Source organism: Parus major, unplaced genomic scaffold, assembly GCF_001522545.3.
Source record: "Parus major isolate Abel unplaced genomic scaffold, Parus_major1.1 Scaffold499, whole genome shotgun sequence".
Classification (NCBI taxonomy): domain Eukaryota; kingdom Metazoa; phylum Chordata; class Aves; order Passeriformes; family Paridae; genus Parus; species Parus major.
The window spans coordinates 16,289-22,533 of record NW_015379390.1 but is presented as its reverse complement, the minus strand read 5'-3'; the positions used below and the strand labels follow the sequence as shown (position 1 = coordinate 22,533).

At 48.2% G+C, this 6,245-nt stretch overlaps 1 protein-coding gene across 1 annotated transcript in view; it reads left to right on the top strand.

Annotated features, from left to right (window-relative positions):
* The window catches only part of LOC107199213 (zinc finger protein 638-like), a 24,844-nt gene that overhangs the window by 2,311 nt on the left and 16,288 nt on the right, over window positions 1-6,245 (top strand). The gene's annotated exons all lie outside the window — the stretch shown is intronic.

Below are 6,245 nucleotides of genomic sequence, written 5' to 3'. Positions count from 1 at the left end.
TAATGACTTAATGGCCCCGAGGCCACCGAGTGTCCCCAAGTGCCAGGAGGAGAATTCCCGAAATCCCACCTGAACCTCTCCTGGAGGAGCTGAGGCCGTTCCCTCTCATCCCAAAATCCCCAAATCCCAAAATCCCCAAATCCCAAAATCCCCAAATCCCAAAATCCCAAAATCCCTCATTCCACAAATCCCTCGTTTCTAAATCCCCAAATCCCAAAATCTCCAAATCCCCAAATCCCTCATTCCCAAATCCCTCATCCCCAAATCCCTCATCCCAAAATCCCTCATTCCCAAAATCCCTCATTCCCAAAATCCCCAAATCCCTCATTCCCAAATCCCTCATTCCCAAATACCAAAATCCCCAAATCCCAAAATCCCCAAATCCCAAAATCCCCAAATCCTCAAATCCCTCATTCCCAAATCCCCAAATCCCCCATTCCCAAATCCCCCATTCCCAAATCCCTCATTCCCAAAATCTCCAAATCCCCAAACCCCTCATTCCCAAATCCCCAAATCCCAAAATCCCTCATTCCCAAATACCAAATCCCAAAATTCCCTCTCATCCCAAAATCCCCAAACCCCTCATTCCCAAATCCCAAAATCCCCAAATCCCAAAATCCCAAAATCCCCAAATCCCTCATTCCCAAAATCCCCAAATCCCCAAATCCCTCATCCCCAAATCCCAAAATCCCCAAATCCCAAAATCCCCAAATCCCAAAATCCCCAAACCCCTCATTCCCAAATCCCCAAATCCCAAAATCCCTCATTCCCAAATCCCAAAATCCCCAAATCCCCAAATCCCAAAATCCCTCATTCCCACTTTTCCTGCTGCTCCAGATCCCAAAATTCCCCTCATTTTTTACTGAATCCCAAAAAATCTCCCCAAAAATCCTTGGATTTAGGGCAGAGCTGAACTCTCAGCTTTGGGATTTGATGGCATTCCCAGCTTTTTTTTGGGAATTTTGACCCCTCTCAGCTTATCCAGGACGAGGAAAAAAAAATTTGGGATCGCTCAGCATCCCTAAAAAAAATCAGAATTCCTTTTGCTCATCCTTAAATTTAAATATTTCCCATTTCCAATTATTTATTATTTAATTTTAATTTATTTTTTAATTTAAAATTCCTTACATTTTTTAGTTCAATTCTAAAAACTGCTTTGGATTCAGGATGGATTTTCCATCCCAATTTTTTTCCATCAGGGTTGGAATTAAAACAGCCTCAATCCATGGAATTCCAGCTGGGAATTGGATGCAGGAATTTTGGGAATATTGAAGGATCCCTTTTTTCTTGGGGTTTTTTTTGGGAAAATCCAACCCCACTTTTGCTTTTTAGCTCCAAAATCCCGGGAATTCCCAGGGAATTTTAGCTCAGAATTCCCTGGGAATGGCGTGGGATGAGATTTTTGGGAATTTTAAGGGAATAACGTGGCAGCTTTAAAGGTTTAAAGCTTTTTAAAGCTGTTTTTTCCTGTGGATTCTTGGATTTCAGGGGTATTTTTTATAGGAGAGGAGCCTGGATTTGGGAATTCTGCCTCGCTGTGTCCCGAGGGACGCGAATCCATGAGAAATTCCAGCTATTCCAAAGCAAATCCCACGGATTTTGGGTTGGGAATGACCTTAAATCCCAATAATTCCACCCTTATCCCGCAATCCCAGGCTGCTCCAATCCCTTTCCAACCTCACCTTGAACATTGCAAGGATAATTCATCCCAAAAAATCATCACGGACAAACACACACAACTAATTACATAATTAATAACGTTTCATTAATTACAATAAATTATTAATATTTATGCTGCTCGTCCATAGAAGCCAGAGCACATTAAAGAGAATATTTGGAATAAATCCAGCGGGGCTGGAGGAGCATTCCTGAAGCTCCCGGTGCTGCTGAGGTGGAAACCCCAAGCTGAGGCCGCTGTTGCTCTATTTAAGGCCAATTTTAACCCAAAACCACAACTCCCAACAACCGGATCGCTTTGTTTTAGGGTTAAAACGCTGAATTGATGGATTTAAAGGCCTGAATAAAGATGAAATTAAGGTTTGGAGTGGAAGGGAATGGGAACGGCTCCCGCTCCCTCACGATTCCAGGTGCCGGCAGCAGGGCTGTGCTACACGCAGCAGCCTCGAGGCAGGGAAACCAAGCGACCACAAGGAGCACAATTAATAATTAACAGCTTAACAGCTTGGGGGAGTTGCAGAAATACCCACAAAAGAGTTAAAAATGGCAATAACGGGAATTAAGAACCAGATCCGAAGCGGGCGAACGCCAGCGCCGCTCTGAGGCGGCGCGCGCCGCCGCCGCGCCTTTTATAGCAGGGCGGTTCCCAGCATGCCCCGCGGCAGGGGGTGGCGCCACCCCCCCCCCTTCCTCCTTTGCACACGGCTCTGACCCCGCGCAGCCGCAGCGCGCCCGGCGTTCCGTGTCCCTCCGCCCGCCGCTCCCGGCGCTCCGCCCGCCGCTCCCGGGCCTCTCCCCGGTGCTTTTAGGGGCTTCTTCCCGCTCCTCCCGGTTCGTCCCGGCGGCGGGGGACGCGGGGAGAGCGGCGGCTGCGCGCCGGTGGAGGTAGGAGGCGAGCGGCGGCCGCTTCTCCCCCCTTCCCCCCTCAGAGCGGTGGGGGCTGAGGGGGACGCGCGTAATGGCGGCTGTGAGGGAAGGGGGGGGCGGCTGAGGGGCCCTCATGAGGAGCTTCGGGTTGTGGGTGTTTATACCTTCATTTTTTTTATCCTTTCTTCTTTATTCTTTCTCTTTTAGCCCCTTTTATTATTAATTCTTTCTCATTTTTCTTCCGGCCCGCGGATAAAACCGCTCCGTAGCCACCGACCTGCAGCGCAGCCCCAGAACGGATTTACCACATTTTATACCCGGCACGGATTGAAATGTGGATTTTAGAGATTTTTAATCTGGGCACGGATTGAAATGTGGATTTTTAGAGATTTTAATCTCGCGTTTAGGCGGTTTTTGGGCGTTTTGAAGGGAGGGAAACGCTGCCTCGCTCCTCTCTCTATTCGCCTGCTCCTCAACACTCAAAGCTTTCATTTCATTCTTAATCAAAGCTTTAAATGTTGAAATTCGATATTTTAACCTTAAAAAAACTGATGTTTGGCTGTTGAGAGTTGCGGGTTTGGCTTCAAATCGGCCAAAATAAAGCGATAGAAACCTCAGGTTGGGTTTCTACCTCAGGACCTGGACGTGGCCTCAGGCACCTCCTCGTGGTTCGGGGTTTAAAACGCGGCTTTTCCTTCTTTTTTTTTAATTTTAGAACGGGAATAATTGACCAAAATTGGGTAAAATACCCCAAAAAATCCCATTTTTACTTCAGGCCGAGCGTTGTAGCTCTGTAGCATCACGTGCTTTGCAGAACTACTTCTTTTTGGGGATTTAATCTTTCTTAAAGCTCAATTTAAGTGGTTTTTTTTGGGTGTTTTTAGTGGTGTTTTAAACAAGAAATGTAATAATGAGTTACTATTTTCTTTTTTCTTTAAAAATCTCTTTTTAAGGATTATTTTTAAGAGAATTTCCATAAAACTTGTTGGGTTTTTTGACTCAGAACCCAAACCAAACCCTCCAAAAGCTCATTTGAGCTCAGAATTGATGTTTAAATCTTGTTGGTTTGGGGTTTTTTTTTATCTTTTCTTTGGGAATCTTCCCTGGACATGGAAAAATCCAGGAGGTTTGGAGAGGGTGGATCTGAGCTGAGCTCCTGATTTTCTTTGGGATGCTTTCCAAGGAAAAGGAATATCCTGAATTTTATTTTAAATTCTATTTCTCCCTCTGGTTTCAATCTACCCCTGAGGGTGTGAGGATGGAAGGGACCAACCCAACTTCTCCTCCTCCAAATTCTGCCAAAATCCAGGATATTTATCTGAGGGTGGGGTTTTCCAAAGGCTTCCAAAACTTGGATTTTTTCCCTCTTTTCCTTCCCCAGTTTGGAAATTTTGCTGCCAGACAAGGAACTCGTTTGGCTCCTTTCCCTTTTAATCTTTGAGGGTGAATAAAACAAATTTTCCTGTTTCCTTGCCATGGCTTACAAATATTCTCCTTGGAATTTGGGCTTTTTTTTTGGGAATTTTTCGTTGGGAATGTCAGTGATGGAATCAGGGACCTGTTGCTGGTGTTTAAATGGATTTATCGAACTTGCCAAGTGGAATTTGAGGAAGATTCCCGGTGTTAAAATTCCTGATTTTGGTCCTGGTTCGGGAATTCCTGCTTGAAAAGCTTGTCCTGATTTTTTGATTTTTTTTCTGGATAGAAACTTCCTGCCTGAAAGGCAGAATTTTGGGAATATTTCAGTGGATTCCACGGCTGGTGTTGATGTTCTGCTCGGGTTGGGACGGAATTAACTTTTCCTGGGAGTTTTCTTTGGGATTTGGGAGCTGAGTTTGGCTTTCCCTGGGCTGGGAGTGGCCAAAGGGATATTCCATACCTGAAATCTCCTTTTCCATAGGAAAACTGGGATGGAGGAGTGGGAAGAAGGGGAATTTGGCTTCCAGGATTTCCCAGGGTGGGAGGAATAATTTCTCTTGGGTTTTGCCTCCCTTTTTTCCTCCACGGTTTTATCTCATCCCAGGAATTTTCTTCTCCGAGTGTTTCCTTTCCCATCCCGGTCCTTTTTTTTTTGGGATCTGCTTCTTTCAGGCTTTTCCAATTCCAGCTCAACCTTTGCACTTCTCTTTTTCCTGGGAAATCCCAAATTTCCAGGCTGGGATTTATCCTCTTCCCGTTATCCAGGTGCTCCAGGACCATTCCCATTCCACCTTCTTCTTCCTCCTCATCCACCGGGAACATTCCCGGTGATCCTGGCTCTTGGAATTCCAAATCCAGCGATCCCAGTCGAGATCCTGCTGGATCTGGAGCTGGCAGCAGGAACGTGCTCAGGGAGGGTTTTGCTCTCACCTCGGAAATCCTGGGAATTTTGGCCCGAACGGGTCAGGTGATCCTGCTGGAATGGCAGAACCCGGAATGCCGGAACTTGGAATGCCAGACCACCTGGATCTGTTGGATTTGGGCCGTGCCGGAGGAGCCGGAGCATCCCGGGATGGAGGGATAACACGGACGGACACCGCGGAGAACCCGGAAAAATCCAGGAGCTCCTGCTGGAGCCGGGATGGCCCCTCGAGGTGGGGTTGTGCCAGCAAGGGGAAATCCAGAGGTGACGATCCCAGAGATCCAGAGGGTGCTGAACTGCCCGGGAGCGTCCAGAACCGCGGGAAAGAATTCCCAGATGCAGGAAAAGGGCTTGGAATGCCTCGCCCGAGTCCTGACCTTGATGAGAGAACATCTGGGATGAGGAATTCTCCAGAGGGAAGGACCCTGGCACCCTCTGGATGCCGTCGCGGTGTTGGGCAGCGCAGGGAGGAGGAGGAGGAAAATCCAGGTCCTTGCCCAAAACATTCCAAGATTTTGCTGTTGAAGGAAGGAAAAGCTGGGAATCTCCAAAGGAGACCCGTGTGGGTGTGGTCAGGTCTGGAAAAACTCTTGGAAAAGCACAGCAGGTTCCCAGGCACGGTTTCGGTTCCGGGTTTATCCGCTCTGGAGTTAGCGCAGAGCCAGAAAATTCCGTGTTATTTATAGGGACAAATCCGGAAATTCTCCCTTTGGAATTTCCTCTTGGATAACGGGAGAAACGCGCATCCGCCTCCTCCCGGGGTTCCTGGAGGGAAGGAGGCTCCAGAGGGAGCTCGTGGCTCTCCACAATTTCCTGATGGAGAGGGGGAGTTGGGATCCGATCCCGAGGAATAACGGGAAAAGGGGGAACGGCCTCAGCAGGAATTTCCTCATGGAAAAGGCGCTCAGGCCTTGGGAGCGCCCAGGGAGGTTGGGAATCCTCATCCCTGGAGGTGTCCAAGGAATTCCTGGATGTGGCTCTCGGTGCTGAGGTGGGAATCGGGCACGGATTGGAGCAGATGATTCCAAAGGTCTTTTCCAAGCGGAATAATGCCAGGATTCTGTGCTGTTGTGGGGGGCTTTTCCTTGCCCTTTTTCTCCGTGCAGGAATTCCTGCTCCGGGTGAGTTTAAATTCCAGAACTTCCCGTTTGTCCGTCGGCGTTGGGAAGCGGAAGGGAAAGCGAGGAAGGCGTCGTTCGGCTTCTGTGCCGTGCTCTGAAGTTCCCAAGGATCGGTTGGGAATGTTCTCCTGGAGAAGGGGAAAATCCAGGGAGAGCTCAGAGCCCTGGGAATGGCCACGGGATTCCAGAGGGGAGCTGAGATTTTGGGATGATTCAGGATTGGATCCCACTGAGCTCCA